Source organism: Bos indicus x Bos taurus, chromosome 10 (assembly GCF_003369695.1).
Source record: "Bos indicus x Bos taurus breed Angus x Brahman F1 hybrid chromosome 10, Bos_hybrid_MaternalHap_v2.0, whole genome shotgun sequence".
Lineage (NCBI taxonomy): Eukaryota > Metazoa > Chordata > Mammalia > Artiodactyla > Bovidae > Bos > Bos indicus x Bos taurus.
Genome location: NC_040085.1, coordinates 54,632,029 through 54,659,259, shown reverse-complemented (window position 1 = coordinate 54,659,259; position 27,231 = coordinate 54,632,029). Strand labels below are relative to the sequence as shown.

Here is a 27,231-nt window from a genome sequence, read left to right as displayed (position 1 = left end):
CTATCCCACAGGTGGAATTCATAGCACTGGTAACTAGATGTAGCAGATTAGAAATAAGAATTTTTTAAAAAAGCATTTACATTTATAAACTAGATGGTTTGGAAAATTGTGATGCCATTAAACAAAACAGGAAAATCAAGGGGACTTAACTTGAAATTTGGTAAAATGTAACTGTGCTGGGCTAAGCCGCTTCAGTTGTGTCTGACTCTTTGTGACCCTGTGGACAGTAGCCTGCCAGGCTTCTCTGTCCACGGGATTCTCCTGGCAAGAATACTGGAGTGGGTGGCCATGACCTCCTCAAGGGGATCTTCCAGACCCAGGGATCTAACCCGCATCTCTTATGTCCCCTGCATTGGCAGGCAGGCTCTCTACCACTAGCACAATCGGAGAAGCCCAAAATATAACTACTTGCATCACTTCTTAAAAATCTATAGCAATAGCTTTTATAAGAATGAATGTACAGTCAAAATTCCTCCAACAACAGGAAACTTTACCATTTTTATTTTTCAAGAGGAGAGAAGCCAGAGTGCAGACTTGGGAAATGAGTTTACCAGTGTGATCTTCAGAATCTTTGAAGTGGTCTCAAGGTACCAATGATGATAGATTGCCAATGCATTATTAATTCAGTATTTATTATAGAAAACAGAAGGCAAGCATTGAGGCTTTATTTATTATATTATTTAAAAATTAGATAGTTTGTGGGTGCATTATATTAAAGAAACCTAGGAGTTTTTATAGTCTTGATTAAATGGTATATTTCTAAAAAGGGCTTATAAGAGTAAAATGAAATTGAACAATTCATTCATTTTGTGTGTTATGTCTATTACTGATATTTTTTCCTTTGGTTAGATAATACTTTCTTAATTTTTTCCCAACCCAATATTCACTTCATAGCAAAAGTGTTGTTGGGGAGAGCAAACAAGTTAAAATATGTTAAGATTTTCTGAAAATTTAGTGAAAGGTGCTAAGGTGAGGGCTTCAACTTGATAAGATGAGTAAGTCTAAGTTATTTATAATTACTAACATAAACTATTAGTTCCCTGGACAAACAGGACAAAAAAAAATGCATTTAAATAGTCACAATCCACAAAAAAGCTATTATTTGGCTTTGAGTCATATGTAAAGGTCATTTAAACTCATAAACATGCACTTCCAGCCTAGTTAACTTGTGTTTCTAATTAATTATCATTTAGAGGTTTTAGTTTTATTTGGATTATTTTTCATCCAAGATTTTCCTGTTCCCTGTTTCCCAATTTAAGATTCAACACACTTCATGCATTTTAAAATAATACTCACTGGAAGAAACTCTTTAAGAAAGCAATGACTAGAAATTCCTTTTTACTATTGCCAAACTTTTGTCTTTATAGAAATCAGAGTGAACTTTATGTTCCCATATTTTCTAACTCTCATACAAAGTGAAAATGTAATACACCAGACAACAAAACTCAAAATCAACTTCATGATAATGTTTCATAAAAGCAATGGGATTAGTTACAGTTGTGGATACTTCTGAAGTTCCTAAATTTTGTCTTTTAAAATTTAATCTATAAATTTAATTAAAAGACAAAAAATAAGCTTTGCAGATAAATTCAAAACTTTTTTTTTGTGCACAAGTATTTTGCTTACTTTTTTCTACTAGGCTGCCCAACATTCTGCTCTTTAACTATAAGTAATTGGTTAATTTTTATTTTTTAATAAGTTATAAGAGTTACCACTGGTTGTAAAAATATGATCTGCTGTCCAGGTCAGTAAGACAATTCCTTTGATTATCCTTATTTCCTATTTTTTTTTAAAAGACTGCTGCTGAGTCACTTTAGTCGTGTCCGACTCTGTGTGACCCCATAAACAGCAGCCCACCAGGCTCCCCTGTCCCTGTGATTCTCCAGGCAAGAACACTGGAGTGGGTTGCCATTTCCTTCTCCAATGCATGAAAGTGAAAAGTGAAAGTGAAGTCGCTCAGTCCTGTCTGACCCTCAGCGACCCCATGGACTGCAGCCTACCAGGCTCCTCTGTCCATGGGATTTTCCAGGCAAGAGTACTGGAGTGGGGTGCCATTGCCTTCTCTTGTAATCAATACTTGACCATATCCTGTCCTTCTTTGGTGATATGAATACAAATATGTGACTCCATGAACTGTAGCCCACCAGGCTCCTCTGTCTGTGGGACTTTCCAGACAAGAACACTGTAGTGGGTTGCTATTTTCTTCTCCAACAAACATTACAGAGTATCTTAAAAGTTTCCGGGGACGTTTCAGAATGCTCTCAGTCTTTGTTCAAGAGAGGGAATGTGTAAGCATGTGTGTGCATGCGTGTATCTGTTTCTCCTACCACATTGCAGTTGGCTGCAGGGGTAATTTGGAGGAGAGATCTGTATGTTTGGCCACTTTAAACATGGAAGGTAGGCTCTCAACAGGCTCTGTGTGTCAGGTGCACTGGATGCCTGCAGCAAGCTCAGAAGCTTTCTCAGAATACCTATTCTTAGTAAATCTAGTGCATTTCCTGAATGTCCGCATCCTCATACGTCCATACAGTGTTGTATATTCTTGTGGCGTGGTATTCTTTTCTTTATTTTGAGGTAGAAGAGGGAAAACTGTTTAAGAAGGAACCTGGATTTCAGCATCATATTTAATGCTTCTCCTTTCCCATCTGATAAAGTGGTTACAGTTTCCTATATCTTTATCTTAACATATCTTAAAAGTCTGCTTGGTTTCTTTTCTATCTCTTATTCTGTAAATTTTGTTTTTATGAAATTCATAGAATATGGAACATCAGTTCAGTTCAGTTCAGTCGCTCAGTCGTGTCTGACTCTTTGCAACCCCATGAATTGCAGCACACCAGGCCTGCCTGCTGCTGCTAAGTCACTTCAGTCATGTCCGACTCTGTGCAACCCCATAGATGGCAGCCCACCAGGCTCCGCCATCCCTGGGATTCTCCAGGCAGGAATACTGGAGTGGGTTGCCATTTCCTTCTCCAATGCATGAAAGGGAAAAGTGAAAGTGAAGTCACTCAGTCATGTCCAACTCTTTTCGACCCCATGGACTGCAGCCCACCAGGCTCCTCTATCCATGGGATTTTCCAGGCAAGAGTACTGGAGTGGGTGGCCATTGCCTTCTCAACAGGCCTCCCTGTCCATCACCAACTCCCGGAGTTCACTCAGACTCAAGTCCATCGAGTCAGTGATTCCATCCAGCCATCTCATCCTCTGTTGTTCCCTTCTCCTGCCCCCAATCCCTCCTAGCATCAGACTCTTTTCCAATGAGTCAATTCTTTGCATGAGGTGGCCAAAGTATTGGAGTTTTAGCTTTACCATCAGTCCTTCCAAAGAATACCCAGAACTGATCTCCTTTAGAATGGACTGGTTGGATCTCCTTGCAGTCCAAGGGACTCTCAAGAGTCTTCTCCAACACCACAGTTCAAAGGCATCAATTCTTCGGTGCTCAGCTTTCTTCACAGTCCAACTCTCACATCCATACATGACCACTGGAAAAACCATAGCGTTGACTAGACGGACCTTTGTTGGCAAAGTAATGTCTCTGCTTTTCAATATGCTGTCTAGGTTAGTCATAACTTTTCTTCCAAGGAGTAAGCGTCTTTTAATTTCATGGCTGCAGTCACCATCTGCAGTGATTTTGGAGCCCCCCAAAATAAAGTCTGACACTGTTTACATGGAGCATAGTTATAACTAATATTTATATGATGTGGTATATTATTATTTTATGCTTTTAAAAATGATCAAACACATTTTCAGAGGCTATGGGCAGGCTGTGGGTCACAGCATGAGCTGTACCTGAAGCCTGAGGCAGAGTGTGTTGGGGCCAGATCATCTCGACTCCTAAGAGTCACTGGGTTGTATCTTTTACCAGCCCCACAGTTATCTCTTAAACTAGGTTTGGAGCTTGATAATGATATGAAATTGGACATGTGGGAGTATTTACACCATGGAAACTGGCAAATACTACAAATCAGAGCCTTTTCTTCTGCAGAGTCAATTGTTAGATATTTACTAGCACACCCACTGCCTGGAGCTGAAGTTTCCACAGCTATCACTTTCCTCCTTGGCACCATACCTCACGACTGCCTCATTTGTCTCTACCAAAATCAGACTTCACGTTTCGTTAGTGCTATGGCAACTCATACATGAAAAGTCAGACCAGAACATCAAGTATCATACAAGAGGCAGGCCCTGGACTTTGAAGAGAGGAAGAACACTGATATCCTCTCCCTGGTACTTACTGAAGTTACTTCTGAAGTTCTCCCATGCCCTACCCCTCACAAAAAGCCCCCAAAACCTATTGTCCCTAGAAATTGATAAACTGTACACTTAATTATATCATATATAATCACTGATACACACACAGTAAGCAATATGCTCAGACATATAGTTATGCTTATGAAAAGTAAAGTGTAATTTTTAGTGGAATAAAATATAATTTACATGTTGTGGGTAAGTACTGCGTGTCCACATATAATCTCTGAATGCACTGTAGTTTCTGGAATATACATGAAATCAAATTAGCGCAAATTCTAAGGCTGTCATACCAAGATTCCTTTGTTTTTACTACTTATATTTTGACATTTCTTCACAGTGTATGCAATTATTACCAAGTATTTGAGGTGGGAGTATTAGTGAATTCCAAAAATGTTCTAACAACAGTCAAGTCATAAAACAAATATTTTAACCCCCACACATTGCATTCATTATAGCCTGAAAAAAGTCAGTCTTATATATTAATTACTGAACGATTCTGAAACCCCTCTGTCACTTGTAAAAATTGTACAAGTTCTCTGACTTGGCAATATAATTTTCTGTACTGAGCGGAGGCATATTAGAGGTCAAAGCTGTATATGGTCTTCATGTGTAAAGTAACTATCAAAGACGAGAGTCATATGTTTGCTTTTTGTTTTACCTGTTTTTTTTTCATATATTGATTTTTATATTTCTTTCTTAAAGAAATTCTGCCCAAGCTAAACTCTACTACCTCAGGATCCAGTGTGGATAGTTGGCATCCATGTACCACATTATCCCTTGCCTACCTCTTCCATTTGTCTTAGTCTAGTTCTCTCTAGTCTGTTTCTCACTGATTCAAATACTGCCCATCTTGATAGACTTTTTCAAGACTGTCCTGTTTTCAGAAGTCCTTCCTTCCTGGACTGACACTAATCTTTTCTCTTCCTTACTATTTTGCCACTGAGAGTTTTTCCTATCATGTGGGCTAATAGCAGGTCTCTATTTCCTAAAGGGAAACGAATAAAGGGGGCTGCCCCAGGTGGCGCTAGTGGTAGAGAACCTGCCTGGCAATGCAGGAGATATAAGGGACGCGGGTTCTATCCCTGGATTGGGAAGATCACCTGGAGAAGAAAATGGCAATCCACTCCAGTATTCTTGCCTGGAGAATCAGAGGATCCTGGTGGGTTACAGTCCACAGGGTCGCAAAGATTCAGACATGACTGAAGCGACTTGACACACATTTCTTAAAAGCAATTCATGGGGAGGGAGGAGGGAGAAGGGTTCAGGATGGGGAACACATGTATACCTGTGGCAGATTCATTTTGATATATGGCAAAACCAATACAATATTGTAAAGTTAAATAAAATTAAATTTAAAAAAAAGAAGAAAAAAAAAAGCAATTCATTTCTCAAAGAGAGCTACCAATTAGTTTTTCTGTATTTCCCATACACTGAGCAATAGATCTGTGTATAACTCTAGACATGGCAGTTACACAGCCAAAAACTTTGTTTTATTGTATTTAGATTCAAAAACTATCAAATCGACATACTCCTTGGTCATTACTATGGTTATAAAAAGAACAGTGGCTTATTTGACATCAGGTATGTTTTTCAATGCAAACTGTAGCTTATCTGAAAAACTGTATACTTCATTCTCTGGCACTTCTCCACACTTAATGCTAGACGTCTTGTCTTTCTGTGAAAAAAAGACAAGTTACTCTTGTTTAACTTGATCATATGAGGTTGATACCTGCACTATATTGGCTAGAATAGTCTATAAACTGTGCATCCAGGTAGTGAAGACACAGTATGCATATTCTTAAGGCATCAAAAAAGTAAGGGTAATCCTGATTTTTTTGAGGAAAGATTTTGATACTCTAAGTATCATCACAGAAGAGATATCATAGAAAATTGAGCTGAATTCCCTTGTGCTAATTATTGCATTGATTGAACTTAAAATCAAAGAGGTGAAAGGTCACTGTTTGTATATGGAACACTCTATTTCTGCTTTACTGACTATGCCAAAGCCTTTGACTGTGTGGATCACAATAAACTGTGGAAAATTCTGAAAGAGATGGGAATACCAGACCACCTGATCTGCCTCTTGAGAAATCTGTATGCAGATCAGGAAGCAACAGTTAGAACTGGACATGGAACAACAGACTGGTTCCAAATAGGAAAAGGAGTACATCAAGGCTGTATATTGTCACCCTGCTTATTTAACTTATATGCAGAGTACATCATGACAAACGCTGGACTGGAACAAGCACAAGCTGGAATCAAGATTGCCGGGAGAAATATTAATAACCTCAGATATGCAGATGACACCACCCTTATGGAAGAAAGTGAAGAGTAATTAAAAAGCCTCTTGATGAAAGTGAAAGTGGAGAGTGAAAAAGTTGGCTTAAAGCTCAACATTCAGAAAACGAAGATCATGGCATCTGGTCCCATCACTTCATGGGAAATAGATGGGGAAACAGTGGAAACAGTGTCAGACTTTACTTTTTTGGGCTCCAAAATCACTGCAGATGGTGATCGCAGCCATGAAATTAAAAGACACTTACTCCTTGGAAGGAAAGTTATGACCAACCTAGATAGCATATTCAAAAGCAGAGACATTACTTTGCCAACAAAGGCTCGTCTAGTCAAGGCTATGGTTTTTCCTGTGGTCATGTATGGATGTGAGAGTTGGACTGTGAAGAAGGCAGAGCGCCGAAGAATTGATGCTTTTGAACTGTGGTGTTGGAGAAGACTCTTGAGAGTCCCTTGGACTGCAAGGAGATCCAACCAGTCCATTCTGAAGGAGATCAGCCCTGGGTGTTCTTTGGAAGGAATGATGCTGAAGCTGAAACTCCAGTACTTTGGCCACCTCATGCGAAGAGTTGACTCATTGGAAAAGACTCTGATGCTGGGAGGGATTGGGGGCAGGAGGAGAAGGGGATGACAGAGGAAGAGATGGCTGGATGGCATCACTGACTCGACAGACATGAGTCTGGGTCAACTCCAGGAGTTGGTGATGGACAGGGAGGCCTGGCGTGCTGCGATTCTTGGGGTCGCAGAGTAGGACGCAACTGAGCGACTGAACTGAACTGAATAGGCCCTCTGGTTTACATAATAGATATAACTTTGAAAAATTGATGATTGCGTTTCTTATACCTTAATCACATCTGAATGCATAAAAAGGATCCCATTATTTAAAATATTTTACCAAAATTCTTTCCAATGAAAGTATTTTGCAGGATAAACAGTAAGCTTCTAACATATATATATCTACTAAATTTAGATAATTCTTGAATAAAGTTTCTTAACGTGGAGCTGTTCTGCAATCCTTCTTTTTCTTACACTGGCTAGAGATCCAGCTTTTCTTCAGATATATCTTTAATCCAGTCCCTCGATTCTCTTTTATATTAGTGTGGGCTAATATAGCTTAAACTCTCTCATTGTTCTGTTTTAACTCCGTGTCTCCTGACTCCTTGTGCAGGATCTGCTCTCAACAGCCCACAACTAGAAAGCCTGGGGAAGAAAGGTGAGGGCAAATTACAATGACTCTTACCAGCGGGAGGAAAGCTAACTTAGCTTTATTCAGTCTATGACTGCTCTTTCTTCTCCTGCTTAGCTTAGTTTGCTTTCAGTTAAGTTAGAACACAACTTTGAAAGATAAACAAGTGAGATGTAACATGAATGTAGCTGAGACTAGTGAAGATTATGGAATGTACAAAGGACATAACTATTCTGGAAGATAATTGATAAATTATAAATTTAATATTACGTTCAAAATAAATAATAAAATTGTCTTCTCTAGGCCCTAACTTGGACATTTATACATTCAATTTTGGCATATTGGAATTGTGCTGTGGTAGCTATAACATTATCAAATTCTCTAAGCATCAATAATACTTTGAGGTTGTTGCATGAGGTTGTGTCTCAAAGTAGGATTGAGAATCAGTATTAGTAATATACACAAGTATAATGTATTGAGGAAACAAGTACACTCATCTCCAACCCCAATGCCTATCACCCTTGCCTTGGAGAAGGACTTCATCAGCTTCTGTCTAGACTAGAGCTGTCATCTCTTCACTGGCCTTGCGTCTTAGCAATCCATCTCTTACGCTATTAACAGAAACATCTTCCTAAGCCGTTCAGTGGCTCCTGTCTCCTATAGGATAAAAACCTAAATTCAACTAGCCACATAAGGTTTTCATGATTTGGTTATGCTATGTTTATTGTTTTTTCTCTTGGCAGTTCACCTTGTATACGCTACAAGCACAGCAAACCAAGCCCCAAATGCCACGGTATTTTATGCTTTTTCTCTTTCTCTATATTTTATGCTTTGTCACTTTCTCTCTCTTGCCTAATTTTTCCTGTATCACTACTATCTTGCTACAAACTTTCACGATTTTGTAGAACAGATGTTGAGGAAAGGCAAGATGGTTTATGTAAGAGGAAAACCATAGCCATTTACTATATAGCTCTTTGAGAAATAAGCAGGTCGACATCATTTTTTTGATCTTCAAAATTATATGATGGGGTTCAAAAACCAAGTTGTTGTTTTTTTTTTTAAAGAAGTTATACTACAGTCCTAAAATAAAGCTGATCATTTTCATTGAAGAGATACTTTTAAAACCTGCCTTTGTGAACTTTGACCACCCTCAAATACCTGTTGTATACAGAATACTTTTATTAGTATCATTGTCTAATTACAGCAATAATCCCATAAGGGATGGGTTGAGCAGGGCATGACTTTTCAAGGATGGGGAGGAAATATTAGAATCTTCATGAAATATGTGCAGTTTTAAAAACTCCTAGTAATTCTGAAATCTTTTTCCCTGAAGGATGTTCAAAAATGCCTGCCCCATCCCCAACACCTAGCCTATCATTCTGAGAATCACTGGTTAAAGAAAAAGTACAAACCCAAAATAAAGAATTAGTCTGAGTGAATTCTTTGAAAATATATAATGGTGAGATTCCTCAGGGATCACTAAAATGATCACAGTTAGTCAACATTTTCTAACAGTAAGAATATGTGGTGAAAATTCCAAGTTTACAGATTATGCTACCATCTTTAAATTAGTAAAATAAGCTAATGATGATAAGATTCTGGAAGAGATAATATGTGTATATACCTAAGCCAAAAACTGGCAGATGAGTTTTCTCATGAGTTTGCAGTAAAATTTAAATTATATTTATAAGACAAAGGGCTCTGAACAATAACTTCCTCATGAAAAAGCATCAAGCAATCACTCTGGATGTCTTCCTAAAGATATTAATATATACTTTTAGTCAAGAGACCAATAAAGTAATGGGCATCATCAGGAAGAAAGTAAGACACAAAACAGAACATATTATAATAGTTCTGTGTAAACAACATGGTATATTTACATCTGGAAGACAGATGTTATCCTCTTTGCTTAGCACGAATAGGGACTACACAGTACAATGGAAGCATCCTAGAATTAGAATGAATGAATGATGTAAGATTCATGCTAAAAAATCTGGGCTATGATCTAGATAAATAAATGTTTATTAAGATGAACTATATTCAGTGTCTATAAAATCATAAAAATATGGAGAAGCAGAATAGAGACTTGTTAGTCAACTTATGAAATATTAGAACTAGCATGCACCTAAAGCCTTAATGTTCTAGGAGCAAGGCAGAGAAATAGACGTGCTATACTACACAGCAAACAGAAAGCATATGTGAGTTGTTACACATGTAAGTACTGCATGCGAAAAATATAAATAGGTTCAAGAGAGGTTTAGCCAAAACTAAAAATGAAACCTATAACTGATTAGAAAACTAGAGATGTTTGGAATCAAACATGGAGCTGATTGAGTTGGCATAATAAAATATGATCTGAGATGAACTATAGTTTGAATAAACCATGGAATTTTGTGCTTCTTATCTAATTAGATGATCTCCAAAAATGTAATGAAAATTAAAGGGAAATTTAACAAATACTTCTGGTTAATCAATCTTTACCCTTAGGTTCTTCTGATGTTTAGCATGATTAAGACACACATTAATTCTTTGAATCCTGGAGTATTAATTTACATTTGCTGATTTAAAGTATGACACACTAGTTAACATGGGGTTTATGCATTATTCTGTCCTTCAGCACTTAATGAGAGTCTGCCAAGTACAAAGCCTTATAATAAGTACTAGAGATTTGCAGAAGTTGTAAGGTAATCTCTCCTCAAATAGCTTGTAAATCAGATTTAAAAAATAGGCTAAAATTATGAGGAACAATAAAATAGAGGTGATTGCTTTTGTAGTATAGCAATGCATTCTTAAAGTAAAATAGATGATGACAGATTAGAAAACTGTAAAAAATTATGGAGAAACTTGAATTTTAATTTGGCTTTGAAAGAAATATGTTGCTAAATGGAAGCTGTTAAAATACTGATTCCTAAGCCTCCCCTCAAACCTATTGGATCAGACTTTCTTAGGAGTAGGAACTGGGCATTTGAAAATTTTTAAAGAGTTCGTCATGTGATTCCATGCAGCCAGTCCATGAGGCAATACTTGGAAAATACTGAAATAGAGACTCTATGTAATTACGGGAACTGGTGGGCAGATGCAAGAAAAGTTTCTGGCAATTTGTATGGGAGAGAAAGACAACGAGCAAATCAGTTTGGAGCCAAAGGCCCATGTAAGTTGTAGAGGAACAATGGGAGAAAATTGTACAAGTAGGCTGGAGTCAAATTTTGGAGGGCATTGAATTCCAAGAAAAAGAAGCTTTATTTTGTTTTGCTTTTAATAGGGTATACCACTGAAAGTTTGGAAGCAAAAGAATAACCATTATAACATGTCCTTTATGAATCAGTTCAGTTCAGTTTAGTCGCTCAGTCGTGTCTGACTCTTTGCGACCCCATGAATCACAGCACACCAGGCCTCCCTGTCCATCACCATCTCCCGGAGTTCACTCAGACTCACGTCCATTGAGTCAGTGATGCCATCCAGCCATCTCATCCTCTGTCGTCCCCTCTTTCTTCTGCCCCTAATCCCTCCCAGCATCATAGTCTTTTCCAATGAGTCAACTCTTTACATGAGGTGGCCAAAGTACTGGAGTTTCAGCTTTAGAATCATTCCTTCCAAAGAACACCCAGGGCCGATCTCCTTCAGAATGGACTGGTTGGATCTCCTTGCAGTCCAAGGGACTCTCAAGAGTCTTCTCCAACACCACAGTTCAAAAGCATCAATTCTTCAAATTAGAGATACCAAGGGAACATTTCATGCAAAGATGGGCTCGATATAGGACAGAAATGGTATGGGCCTAACAGAAGCAGAAGATATTAAGAAAAGGTGGCAAGAATACACGGAAGAACTGTAAAAAAAAGATCTTCACGACCAAGATAATCACAATGGTATGATCACTCATCTAGAGCCAGACATCCTGGAATGTGAAGTCAAGTGGGCCTTAGAAAGCATCACTATGAACAAAGCTAGTGGAGGTGATGGAATTCCAGTTGAGCTCTTTCAAATCCTCAAAGATGATGCTGTTAAAGTGCTGCACTCAATATGCCAGCAAATTTGGAAAACTCAGCAGTGGCCACAGGACTGGAAAAGGTCAGTTTTCATTCCAGTCCCAAAGAAAGGCAATGCCAAACTACCACACAATTGCACTCATCTCACACGCTAATAAAGTAATGCTCCAAATTCTCCAATCCAGGCTTCAGCAATACGTGATCCGTGAACTTCCAGATGTTCAAGCTGGCTTTAGAAAAGGCAGAGGAACCAGAGATCAAATTGCCAACATCTGCTGGATCATCGAAAAAGGAAGAGAGTTCCAGAAAAACATTGATTTCTGCTTTATTGACTATGCCAAAGCCTTTGACTGTGTGGATCACAATAAACTGTGGAAAATTCTCAAAGAGATGGGAATACCAGACCACCTGACCTTTATGAATAAAAATAGGTAAATATAAAGTCAGAGAGACTGAAGAGTGGTCTGGTTAAGAACTAGTTTCGGTACAAATAATGAAGGACTGGACTAAAGTAATGGTAATGGAAATGGAAGAGAAGTACTAGACACAAACTTCGTAATACAAAAAGGGCAAATGTGATTATTTCTGGTACAGTTTCGGGTAGCTGGACTGCCTTTTTATAGTTTCAGTATCTTTCTCTGTAAATTCATATTTTAAAAATTTCTTTTACTTTCCATTTTCATTCTGTTGAAAATATAACTACTCAGTATTAATAAGAGTCTTTGTTAAGACTGCTAGCAAAGAATGAGTGCCTAAGACTTATTAAGAACCAATGACCAAAATGGCTTTAAATCATGCTTTAATTTTTCAATGCTGATTACCAGCATGATCTAAAAACCAAGTGTTTAGAATTGTCTTATTGCCTGGGTGGCAGAATATTTAAATATAAATTAAAGAGGGAAGATTACATTATATACATGCCAGCAAAACTTCATAGGACATAACAAAGTTAAAATAGAGGGATAATGTGGATGTGTGGTTCATCTTCTAAGCTGGTATCTCTGTGAATTACGTGAAACCTACTTGACTCCTAGAGCTAGTTGTAAGCAAAGTGTGAAAGAAAGTGTCCATAATTTCTCCCTTTTGTGACCATTTCCTCTTTCATTCTTGGTGTCCTTATACTTATTCCATTAGCACAGTCACATTTTGCTCTCAGAGAAGATATAGACACTTACAACACATATGAATTTATGTCTCTGCGTTATGTCTCCCTGGTATATTTGTATTTTGAGCCTTCTCTCTAGTCTTATGTAATAAAAAATTTGGCTTCCTTTGGAATGTATTTGAGGCTTCAGGAAAAGTCAGAAAATGGGAGAGAGTTTTTAGGCAGTAGGAAGAGATTATTTTCTATTTCACATAAAAATCTGATATTTACCTCACATCTACTGGTATTATGGTATCTGTACTTGTGATAATTTTGGAGCCATTTTTAGAACATAGTAAAGTGTTGTATTTGGCAGATGTACATATTTTACATCTGCCAAACATAAAGAATTCTTTCTGAATAAAAGTATAGAACCTACAAAGATAACAGGGCAAGCAAAGTATTTCCTTCTGGCTGATTGAGGGAATATGCTTTCCCTGGTGCAAAGAGGAAAATCGGCTCCTTTATGTTCCAGAGAGGCTGTAAATGATAAGGAAAAGGTCAATAAATTGGTATAGAAATTTAATTCTGTGTAATACAGTTCAGTGGTGTTCCTATGACATTACTCAGTAATATGCCAGTGGAATCATCCTATTTGTTGCACAACTGAATAGTTTGCTTCTAATCCTGGCATAGTTCTAACCCTGCTGAAACAAGCTGTTGTAACTTAAATTCTTTCAAAACAAAACACTGCCATCACTGTACCACAAGCCAATGTACTTTCTAAAGATTTTCTAGTGTTTCATTTATTTTCTTAAAAAATTCCCGAATGAAGGACACGATTCTTTTTACCTAACCCAACAAGTTATTTAAGTGGTTTTCCACATCATTATACAATAGATATAGGAGTGATAAGAACCGTAATTGATTTACCCTCCCACCCCCCAGTGATGATGATAGTGTGGAATCAATTCTCTGGTTGCGGAACATTTCAGTTACATTTGATACTAACAATTATGCAATCATGTGGAACTGTTTTGAGTTTCATGCTGGTTTGATGGGAATTACACTTTCTGGGTTTTGGTAATAATTTATGTACTTGTGTTTCTTTTTTGCTGGCTTTGATTTGATTAGTTTTCTAATTTCTTTTAGTGTATTCCAAAGTTCTGTCTTAGATCTATTATTTAACAGTTATAGAGCATGCTTTTTTAGGATAATGTGATCCAAAGACAAGATTAGCATTATCAACCACATGTATCAATTGTGTTATCTTACAATAGTGAATTCTAGGGTTCCTGGGAAAAGTAAGAGAATCTGGAACCTGCTAGAGGTCACCACCTCCACAAAGTCTTTTGTACCACCTATCCAAGTGACATCCTATAAAGAAACACAGGGAAAATGAACTTACTTTTTTCCCAACTCAAACACTGAACTATTGCCACTCTGCAGCGGAGTCAGCACGTGCACAGCATACCAACCTAATGGTCCTAATCCAGCACTAGCCTGAAAATAAAATCTGTCTTCATGTTAAGCAGTCACTTTGCTTAACAAATTTATTTCAATCTAAGATAATTTGGTGTTTGTTTTACTATAACTTTTGAGAAGTCAATTTTAAACAGCATGTACACATTACTAAAGATCACCTGCTTATGTTTCAGGTTGACACCTGGAAACAAAATATTGTCAGTTACGAATCCTTAAGCAAATACATCTTATATAATTTTCACATCTTGATAAAACTTGGTTCATATATAAGTTCCACATGTAAGTTGTTTATAAGAAAATAAATGACTCATAAATCATCTTAAAAATTAATTTAACACTGACACAGACTTAAAGTAGTAGTATATGAGTCTTTTGTCTTCTTATAAGCAATTTATTTACAGTGGTCTATATAAGATTTATGATACTCTGCTTTTGGACACATTTGCTTTAAATAATTAATCCTTGATTAGAGGTAAATATATCATTCTTTTCACTGAGTACTGTCTATAAATAAACTGCTACTTCTTTCAGAGACACTTTGAAAATTAAACATAATTCCATTTCTACTTGAAGGAGAGGAACATTAAAATTAGTTTAATTATCAAAATATTTCATATTTGGTTCTAAAAAATTATATACAATTTATAAGAATTATTTTATTTCATTCTAAATCTCAGACCAATAAATCATTTGGCTTTTAATAGCACAACAATTTTTATTCCCTTTCTTAGAGTCAGAACAGTAAAAACATCTTTCTTTTTATAGTCAAAGACAAAACAGTGACTTATGGATTAAATTACTAGCTGTCACTAAAAATTCAAAAAACTTAAAGTTTTGATTTCGCTAAAAGCGGACTAAAATTAGTTGAGGTGCTCATTTATAACAACTATTGGCATCAGTTGGTGCTAGTGGTAAAGAATCTGCCTGCCAATGCAGGAGATGCAAGAGATGCAGGTTTGGTCCCTGGGTCGGAAAGATTTCCTAGACTAAAAAATGGCAACCCACTCCAGTATTCTTGCCCGGAAAATTCCATGGACAAGGTAGCCTGGTGGGCTACAGTCCAGGAGGTCACAAAGAGTTGGACATGACTGAACACACACACACACATTGGCATAAATGAATAAACTAATCTTAATCACAAAGAACTTGTCATGAAGAAGTTACACCTTTATTTTATTTTTTTTAATTTAATTTTATTTTTAAACTTTACAAATTGTGTTAGTTTTGCCGAATATCAAAATCAATCCGCCACAGGTATACATGTGTTCCCCATCCTGAACCCTCCTCCCTCCCCATACTATCCCTCTGGGTCGTCCCAGTGCACTAGCCCCAAGCATCCAGTATCGTGCATCGAACCTGGACTGGCAACTTGTTTCATACATGATATTATACATGTTTCAATGCCCTTCTCCCAAATCTTCCCACCCTCTCCCTCTGCAACAGAGTCCATAAGACTGTTCTATACATCAGTGTCTCTTTTGCTGTCTCGTACACAGGGTTATTGTTACCATCTTTCTAAATTCCATATATATGCGTTAGTATATTGTATTGGTGTTTTTCTTTCTGGCTTACTTCACTCTGTATAATAGGCTCCAGTTTCATCCACCTCATTAGAACTGATTCAAATGTATTCTTTTTAATGGCTGAGTAATACTCCATTGTGTATATGTACCACAGCTTTCTTATCCATTCATCTGCTGATGGGCATCTAGGTTGCTTCCATGTCCTGGCTATTATAAACAGTGCTGCGATGAACACTGGGGTGAAGTTACGCCTTTAAAAGTAGTTGATAACAGCAATAATATGACTGAGAAGCTATTGGCTAAAATATATTACCATAATAATTAGCAAATTCAAAATGAAAAATAATTGTAAGGAAAGAACTGAGGACTACCTAGCCACTTCAATCCAAAGAATTCTCATTTCCACAGCACGATTAAAGAGTCCATTGATCCCAGTTTATCAGCAGATGATGGTATTGAATAGAAAGAGTAATTATACACGTTTCAGCATCACTCCCACAAGTAAAATTTAAGCCCTGCATACAACTGTAATCAAACTGAGACCTTCTGACTCATTCATCTTTTGAAGACCTTGGGATTGTGATCAGAGTATGGATAATGACGACATTCCAGGATGTGACAGTAGACTACAGATTAAAGGGTTAGAGGAGTACATGTGAGGCCACTTCAAGTGATACTGACAGATACTTCCCTTTAACACTGTGAATACTGGGAATGATGAGTAAATATGAAAACTTTAAAAAACACTAACATTACTGCCATATTTTTAAAAGTCCAATATCACGCAGAATTCTTTGGTGCTATGCAAAATTATTTTTTATTACTAACAAACATTTCTGTCAACTTTATACATCTAGCATAGCCAGAATTTTATTGTGAATTTAGATCACAGAGTGATTTGCTTATGCAAAATTCAAGAACAAGATACAGAGAACTGCCATCGCTTCAAACTTCACAAAACTTAAACACGTTATCATTCGCACCCTAACTTTTTCTCATGTGCGCATTCTCAAAATTAGCCAGGTTTACAATGATCCTTGACTTCTCTAATTCCCTATTCTTCTCTCTTGGCCTCAACATCTATTGGGCCTAGAACCTGAGGAAATGGGCAGAGTAAGAAGGATGAGTAAATGAGATAGAAATAATCTGAACCATTGCTGTGAAGTGTATGTTGAGAAACTGTGTTCTATTATATTGAGTGAAAGATGCTAGGTTAGATAACAAGGTGGTTCATTCCGGTATTATGCTCCACTTCCTAGAAAGTAAATATAGCATATAGGCATTGAGAAGGGAATCATCCAGAAAGAATGGAAATAAATGCTTCCAGGAACTCAGCAACTAGTCAGGAGAAATTCCAGGATGTAAAAACATCAGGAACTATCTGGAGTGACATGGGGTGTATTTGTTGTGTTTGTCTTTGTGTCTGAGATGGTTACCAATAACATTCAATATGAATACAAACTTTATTTATTTGTTTTTGGCTAGATGTAAAAGTGAAAAGTCTGAGACTGTTTTCTAGCTACAGTTTTGTAGAGAAGATAAGTATTTTTAGAGAGGGTTAAAAAAAATCTAATTCAGGAAGGAAGCCAAGAAGAAAAAAACTAAAGAAGCTTGGAAATCTAAACTATCTTTAAGAATTTGGTGAATTTAATAAACAGTGACAGGTTTAAAAGACATTTGCTCCTTGGAAGAAAAGCTATGACAAACCTAGACAGCATATTAAAAAGCAGAGTCATCACTTTGCCGACAAAGGTCCATATAGTGAAAGCCATGATTTTTCCAGTAGTCATGTATGGATGTGAGAGTTGGACCATAAAGAAGGCTGAGCACCAAAGAACTGATGCTTTTGAATTGTGGTGCTAGAGAAGACTCTTGAGAGTCCCTTGGACAGCAAGGAGATCAAATAAGTCAATCCTAAAGGAAATCAACACTGAATATTTGTTGGAAGGACTAATGCTGAAGCTGAAGCTCCAGTACTTTGGCAGACTGATACAAAGAGCTGACTCATTGGAAAAGACATTGATGCTGGCAAAGATTGAAGGCAAAAGGAGAAAGGGGCAGCAGAGGATAAGATGATTAGACAGCATCACTGACTCAATGGACGTGAATCTGAGCAAACTCCAGGAGACAGTGCAGGACAGAGCAGATTGGCGTACCACAGTCCATGGGGTCACAAGGAGTTGGTTGGACACAACTTAGCAACTGAACAACAATTTCTCTTACCTCATCATTTAAAAACTAGATGAAATTGTAGAAGGATTCTATTAATCAGATTAGAATAGCAAATTGTATTTCTTCAGTTTTAACACTATGTGATTTATATTTTAACTTACATTTATTTTAATACATTTTCAATCTGCATATACCACTTAAGATCATTTTGAAATTTATTTATCCTCAAATAATGCTTTAAAAATAATTAATTTGAAGATATATTGTAAAATAATCATGTGTTAGAAGGGAATATTTGATACTTATTTACATAAAATATGAATCATTATACTAAACTTTATAAAATAATCTTGAAAATATAGTCGTGTCTGACTCTTTGTGACCCCATGGATAGTCCATGCAATTCTCTAGGCCAGAATCCTGGAGTGGGTAGCCTTTCCCTTCTCTAGAGGATCTTCCCAACCCAGAGATCAAACCCAGGTCTCCCACATTGCAGGCAGATCCTTTACCAGCTGAGCCACAAGGGAAGCCCGAAATAAAATTTCTTTTTGATAGGCACACTTTTTACTATATAAATATTCTAAAATAATGAAATGATTAAAAATATTATTAAGGAAGACAGATTATATTACTGTAGTTTATGGCCTATATTAAGGGAAATAATGAGCAGTATTCTGTCTTGGGCTAACTATATTGATCTAGTTAGGGAGAGGGTGGGAAGATTTGGAAGAATGGCATTGAAACATGTAAAATATCATGTAAGAAACGAGTTGCCAGTCCAGGTTTGATGCACGATACTGGATGCTTGGGGCTAGTGCACTGGGACGACCCAGAGGGATGGTATGGGGAGGGAGGAGGGAGGAGGATTCAGGATGGGGATCACACGTATACCTGTGGCGGATTCATTTTGATATTTGGCAAAACTAATACAATTATGTAAAGTTTAAAAATAAAATAAAATTAAAAAAATAAAAATAAAAAACTGGTTTTAGGTAAGTAATATAACTAATGGAGATTCTGGAATCCATGTGTATGATGTATGACTGAAGAAACTACAGATGCTTTGCCTTGGTATGACCAATGTCTTAATCTCTTTGAAGCGCTGTTATATGGAAAAAGTATTGATTATCTTGCAGAATTTTAGAGGATATATCTGAGAGTATGTAGTAATACCTAGGATCAGAGCTATCTGATAAGTGTAATGAGGCACTTCAGCAGTTGCTAATCTATAATACATTAATGTGAGTATATAGACAGAAAGATACAACAATAGACAAAACAAGATAGCCAATATAGGGTAAAGGAGAGGGAGGCACTGTATCAGTTGAAAAATGTAATGACTTTCATTACAATGTAATGAACAATGTAATATTTAATAACTAATGTTGAAAAAGTTAGCTAGCTATTTTCAGGAACAAAATATCAGTTTAGAGTTCCATCTCAAACCATGTGCCAAAATTAATTCCAAAAGAATTTAAGAGATATATTTTAAACTTAAATTACAAAAGCAAGAAATAAATGTATTTCAGATAGTAGAATGGAAAAATACTTTTAAGCATAAAAAACAATATCATAAATTATCAAGAAAGACTGATACATATGGCTACACAAAATTAAGCATCTTAAAATAAATGTATAGATTAGGATAGTGCAGGATTAGAGAAAGAGTGAGAATTAGGAATAGAATGAGGGATGTTGACAGTGCCATAATATTCAGAGAATGTTTATGACTATTGGAAATAGGCACTTACCCTGGTTTAGGCACTTATGAGGTCACTGCTGGCCTTGAAGAGATAAAGCCATTAAGCAGATTAAAAGTTAGGATGCAAGTGTTAAATTGAGGAAAAGTGAACAAATTTAGTCTATATGTTCAAGAAATTTGGTGTTAAGTGAAAAGGGAGCTGCTGCTAAGTCGCTTCAGTTGTGTCTGACTCTGTGTGACTACATAGACCGCAGCCTACCAGGCTCCCCCGTCCCTGGGATTCTCCAGGCAAGAACACTGGAGTGGGTTGCCATTTCCTTCTCCAATGCCTGAAAGTGAAAAGTGAAAGTGAAGTCGCCCAGTTATGTCCAACTCTTCGCGACCCCATGGACTGCAGCCCATCAGGCTCCTCCATCCATGGGATTTTCCAGGCAAGAGTACTGGAGTGGGGAAAAGGGGGCAGGGCAGTCTTTTGAAAAGATTTCAGAGTTAGAGGCATGAACATTTTATTCATCTGGCCCATAGGCACAAAGCTTAGTGCACATGAAAACATCAAGTACTTATAATGTATTTAAAACTTTGAAACTTAGACACTGACAGTAAAATTTGACAGGAAAATTAAAAACTAGAGATTATCAAATATTTAACTTATAAAATATATTATGCCAACTTCTTTATTTATTAAATTTAATAATACTTTTTCATAACATACAAAAACAATCAGATAATTTTTTTCTTTGCAAGAATTCCCTAGAAAGTACAATATTTGCAGAAATGAGTTTTCAAAAATAGCAAATGATAAATAAAATGAGTTACTTTAGACCAAGTAATTTCAAAAGAAAATCTATATAAAAGTTTTAAATAGTTATACTGTATCTAATGAAAATTATGGACGTATTTTGCCATTTGATTATAAAAATATGCTTTCAAAAATAAAAAATCAGTGTACAAAAATCAAAGCAGTGCTAACACATATCTTAGACTTACTCTTTAATTAAAGCCATAATAACATTAAATTAGTAACGAAGTTGATCAAGCCTAAATATTTTACGTGCTTTACTATTTACTTATATAAGTTAATTATAATTTGCAACTTGATGTTTTAAAATATCATTAAGAAAATTTCCAAACATTTTAACGTTAGATTTATGTTGGGTGGTCTTGAGAAACAATAGTACGTAGGGTGTATGAATATCTTAAAACAGCTTTATTGAGAGAACAATTTGGAAAGCATATTTTTGTGAACAAAAGGCAATGAAGGGAGGGACTGAAGACATCCAAGACGGACAGGAGGATACAGAATCAAGAGTATAATGTTCTTTGAAGGCAATTCCTTTGAATTTACAATATCGTGTGTGCATGCTCACATGCACGTTTAATAATAATTTGAGCAGTCACATGCAGGATATTTAAAAAACAATACTATGATATAGGATTTTAGTGTGTCAAATACACAACACACATTTATTTATTTTTTTTAACTTTTAAATTTTATTTTATTTTTAAACTTTACAATATTGTATTGGTTTTGCCAAATATCGAAATGAATCCGCCACAGAATTCTTTATTGTTCTTGACTTGTGACCAAGGTACAAAAGTCAAAGCAGTGCAAACACATATCTTAGACTTACTCTTTAATTAAAACCATACTAACATTAAATTAGTAATAAAGTTGATCAAGCCTAAATGTTTTACATGCTTTACTATTTACTTACATGTTAATTATAATTTGCAACTTGATGTTTTAAAATATCATTAAGAAATTTTCCAGACATTTTGGAGTATATTGAGTATTTCTGTATACATGTGCTATGGATATTTATTTATAAATCTATGTATGTACAGTTATTTATAAAATAACCAATGCTATGTATCTACAATAACAAGGGTACAACATACAAAGTACAAAGTGCAACTAAAAAGACCAGAAGGAATTTAATTAATTTAGAAAAGATGTTTTCAAATTTTTTAGACTTGAGACAACTTTATACTCTTAAAAACTATTGAGGACCCAAAGAGCTTTTGTTCATATGGGTTTACAACTACTGATACTTCCTGTATTCAGAATTAAACTGAGACATTTTAAAACTATTTATTGACCTATTTAAAAATCAAAATAATGGCCAATTATGGGACAGTTCATAATATTAGCATAAGAAGAAAACCAGGGTTGTACAATTCTAGAAATTTTCTCTTTTTATCTACTCTGCATATCCAATTAATTTTCCTAAAACACAATCTGACATTTTTCAAATTTCAAACATTCAAAGACTCCTCACTGTTAACAAATAAATTAAAAAAAAATTTTTTTTTAGTTTTTATTTTATTTATTTATTTTTAAATTTTATTTTATTTTTAAACTTTACATAATTGTATTAGTTTTGCCAAATATCAAAATGAATCCACCACAGGTATACATGTGTTCCCCATCCTGAACCCTCCACCCTCCTCCCTCCCCATACCATCCCTCTGGGTCGTCCCAGTGCACTAGCCCCAAGCATCCAGTATCGTGCATTGAACCTGGACTGGCAACTCGTTTCTTACATGATTGGCAATCAAGGCCTTCAACAAACTCACCCTAACATTTTTTCTAACTTTTTCTATTTCTTTGATACATTTCCTACTCCAGATAGCTCTAATTTCTATCTTCTAAAAATGAGTTATGAATCATAGACTCTATTATCTTAAACTTTTATCTCTCAATTAGCATGATGTTTCCATTCTACCTATGTCAACCTTATATCTTCTTCAAGATGTAATTCAAGTTCTGTCTGTTCCTCAAATCCTCTGTTGACCACCTAGGATATGTAATACCTCTTTCTTCTGAATAACTATTGAATTTATTTTCTATTCTGTTCTTTTTAGCAACTGGCATATACTGTTGCTTATAATTCATTTTAATTTTCTGTAGGAGGAAATATAATTGATTTGATATATATTTTATTAATCCAGATATTTTTATGATATTACAATTAAAGTCACCACATCAAGTTTCTAAACTATCACTCAGTTCAGTTCAGTCACTCAATCGTGTCCAACTCTTTGCAACCCCATGGACTGCAGCATACTAGGTTTCCCTGTCCATCACCAACTCCCACAGCTTGCTCAAACTCATGTCCATCGAGATGGTAATGCCACCCAACCATCTCATCCTTTGTTGTCCCCTTCTCCTTCTGCCTTCAATCTTTCCCAGCATCAGGGGTTTTTCAAATGAATCAGTTCTTCGAATCAGGTGGCCAAAATGTTGGAGTTTCAGCTTCAATATCAGTCCCTCCAATGAATATTCAGGACTGATTTTTTTTAGGATGGACTGGTTGGTCTCCTTGAATTCCAAGGGACTCTTAAGAGTCTTATCCAAAACCACAGTTCAAAACCATCAATTCTTCAGCGCTCAGCTTTCTTTATAGTCCAACTCTCACATCCATACATGACTACTGGAAAAATCATAGCCTTGACCAGACGGACCTCTGTTGGCAAAGTAATGTCTCTGCTTTTGAATATGCTGTCTAGGTTGGTCATAACTTTTCCAGGGAGCAAGTGTCTTTTAATTTCATGGCTGCAGCCACCACCTGTAGTAAATTTGGAGCCCAGAAAAACAAAGTCTGTCATTGTTTCCACTGTTTCCACATCTATTTGCCATGAAGTGATGGGACTGGATCCATCATCTTAGTTTTTTGAATGTTGAGCTTTAAGCCAACTTTTTCACTCTCCTCTTTCACTTTCGTCAAGAGGCTCTTTAGTTCTTCTTCACTTTCTGCCATAAGGGTGGTGTCATCTGCATGTCTGAGATTACTGATATTTCTCCCAGCAATCTTGATTCCAGCTTGTGTTTCATCCAGCCCAGCATTTCTCATGATGTACTCTATATATAAGTTAAATAAGCAGGATGACAATATACAGTCTTGATGTACTCCTTTTCCTATTTGGAACCAGTCTGTTGTTCCATGTCCAGTTCTAACTGTTGCTTCCTGACCTGCATACAAATTTCTCAAGAGGCAGGTCAGGTGGACTGGTATTCCCATCTCTTTCAGAATTTTCCACAGTTTATTGTGATCCACACAGTCAAAGGCTTTGGCATAGTCAATAAAGCAGAAATAGATGTTTTTCTGGAACTCTCTTACTTTTTTGATGATCCAGCGGATGTTGGCAATTTGATCTCTGGTTCCTCTGCCTTTTCTAAAACCAGCTTGAAATCTCTGCACCTTCCCCTCAATTTTGCTGTGAACCTAAAACTTTTCTAAAAGATAAATTCTTAAAAAATTGTTTCAAGCAAGAAATGTTCAAACACTAAAGTCATAAATGCCACTAATGATATGAACAAAGAATTAGCATGGATATTTGATAGGGAAACACCTAAAATTCTAGGAGGAGATGTTGGAGAAGTTTTTAAAAATGTAGTAGAAATTTATACCTACGTTCCTCATTTCTCATTCTTAGTACAATACAGGCTTAAATAACAAATAGGCAAAATGGTTTAATGAATGATTAAACCACAGGGGAAAAAACCTCCAGGGAAGCCATTTTGGGCATATTTCCTAGTTTGTAAGGGAGACATCCTAATGAATAAAATGATACTTCTGTTGACAATATTGTTGACAAAAATATTGCTAATGAGGTGAAATGGCCAATTTACTTGACATATTGTTTCATTTTTCACGTTCTATTGTATGAGCTGATCTCTTTGATTTTTTTTTGAAGTCTGTCATTATATTACCACAGTCATTATGGTAACAACTCAATGCACTCATGTAATATGCCTTACATATTTGGGAACACATTTATTATGTTATATATAAACATGAACTTCTTGTAAACATAAATCCAGATTTTACAGTATGAATGTATTATCACGACTGAGCCTGAAGGGAAAGTGTCTACATATTGTAATTAACATTACCTCTATCATTCTACAGTTATATTTTATAGACAGTGGGTCTATAAAAGAAAAGCCAGCAAATATGACAGATTTCATTCCCTAATTAAATCTGGCCCTGAAAGATACTCTAAGCCTTTGCATCAGTACTCTTCTTTCTATCTAAGAGAAAGTGTAATATTGAACAAGAGGGAAATAGCAGAAATAAAGGGACTTGAAGGAAAGGAAAGGTAAACACTGACTTCTTCACAGCATTTTTACAGTGGTAAGATCTTCAGAAAGCAACTATTTCATATGTCCTTAAATAGATATATTTACCCAATTTTGAAGGTACTACAAATATGCTGAACCCATTCTTCATTGTATTGATATAAATTTAAACTAACTGGATTTTGCTGCATAAATTACTTCCCTTTGATCTTCCTGAACTGAATAAGAAGAACAGTTAGCTGCTAGAGAAAGTGCTCCAAGAGGGCAGGGTTTGAATTGAGCAGCTCTGAATTGAGCTGAGGACAGAACTGGCTTTCAGAATATATTATGTCAGCAATAATAATTACTATAAAGTTTAAGTACAAAAGTAAATATGTTACAAGTTATATACTTTCACGGTATTATATAGTGATTAAGAGCCAGACCACTCGGGTTCAAATTCCACTTCTGCCACTTACCAGCTGAGAGAATCTGGGCAAATTAATTAACTTCTTTGTGCCTGAGCTTGATCTATAAACTGGGGATAATATGGGTACTTGCCTTATAGTCTTGGTGATAAGTAAATGTATTAATATATAAGAGTGCTTAAACAATCCTTTGCATGTGGTATCAACTCAGTAAACATTAAATATTACTGTTATTATTATTATAGCAATGCAAAGAAATAGAGAAAACAATAGAGTGTGAAAGACTAGAGATTTCAATAAAATTAGAGATACCAAGGGAACATTTCATGCAAAGATGGGCTCGATAAAGGACAGAAATTGTATGGACCTAACAGAAGCAGAAGAGATTAAGAAGAGGTGGCAAGAATACACAGAAGAACTATACAAAAAAGGTCTTAATGACTCAGATAACCATGATGGTGTGGTCATTCACCTAGAGCCAGATCCTGGAGTGTGAAGTCAAGAGGGCCTTAAGAAGCATTACTACAAACAAAACTAGTGGAAGTGATGGAATTCCAGCTGAGCTATTTCAAATCCTAAAAGATGATGCAGTTAAAGTGCTGCACTCAGTATGCCAGCAAATTTGGAAAACTCAGCAGTGGCCACAGGACTCACAAAGGTCAGTTTGCATTCCAATCATAAAGAAGGGCAATCCCAAAGAATGTTCAAACAATCATACAGTTGTGCTCATTTCACATGGTAGCAAAGTAATGGTCAAAATTCTCCAAGAACTTCCAGATATACATAGTGGATTTAGAAAAGCAGAGGAACCAGAAATTAAATTGCCAAATTCCACTGGATCATAGATAAAGCAAGGAAATTCCAGAAAAACATCTACTTCTGTCTCATTGACTACACTAAAGCCTTTGACTATGTGGTTCACAACAAACTGTGGGAAATATTTAAAGAGATAGGAATACCAGACCACCTTACCTGTCTCCTGAGAAACCTGTAGGCAGGTCAAGAAGCAAGTTAGAACATTACATGGAACAACTGACTGGTTCAAAATTGGGAAAGGAATATGTCTAGGCTATATATCGTCACCCTGCTTATTTAACTTATATGCAGAGTACATCACGCAAAATGCCAGGATAGATGACTCACAAGCTGGAATTAAGATTGCCAGGAGTAATACAAACAGCCTCAGATATGCAGATGACACCATCCTAATGACAGAAAGTGAAAAGAAACTAAAGAACCTCTTGATGAAGGTGAAAGAGGAGAGTGAAAAAGCTGGCTGAAACTCAACATTCAAAAAACCAAGATCATGGCATCTGGTCCCAACATTTCATGCAAATAGATGGGGAAAAAATGGAAACAGTGGCAGTTTTATTATCTTGGGCTCCAAAATCACTGCAGACAGTGACCGTATCCATGAAATTAAAAGACACTTGCTCCGTGGAAGAAAAGTTAAGACAAACTTAGTGTATTAAAAAGCAGACATCACTTTCTGACAAAGTGATGTTAGCATATATATATATATATATATATATATATATATATATTTTACATATAGACATAGCTATGGTTTTTCCAGTAGTCATGTATGTAAGTGACCATGAAGAAGGCTAAGTGACAAAGAATTGATGCTTTTGAATTATGGTGCTGGAGAAGACTCTTGAGAGTTCCTTGGACTCTCAAGATCAAACCAGTCAATCCTAAAGGAAATCAACCCAGATATTCATTGGCAGGACTGATGCTGAAGCTGGAGCTCCAATACTCTGGCCACCTGACACAAAGAGTGGAAGCATTGGAAAAGAGTGTGATACTGGGAAAGAGGGGGCAGGAGGAGAAGCGGGCGACAGAGGATGAGATGGTTGGATGGCATCACTGACTCAATGAACATGAGTTTGAGCAAACTCAGAGACAGTGAAGGATACGAAAGCCTGGGATACTGCAGTCCATGACATTTCCAAGAGTCAAATGCAACTTAGCAACTGAACAATGATTATAGTAAATTGGAAATATAATTGTAGAGAAGAAAAAGCTTCAAATATGTAACTTTTTTGAAACCAAATATCTTT

The 27,231-nt window shown here is 36.2% G+C and overlaps 1 protein-coding gene across 1 annotated transcript in view; it reads left to right on the top strand.

Moving 5' to 3' along the window:
* FGF7 (fibroblast growth factor 7) overlaps positions 1 to 27,231 on the top strand; it is a 61,877-nt gene that overhangs the window by 31,947 nt on the left and 2,699 nt on the right. The window lies entirely within an intron of this gene.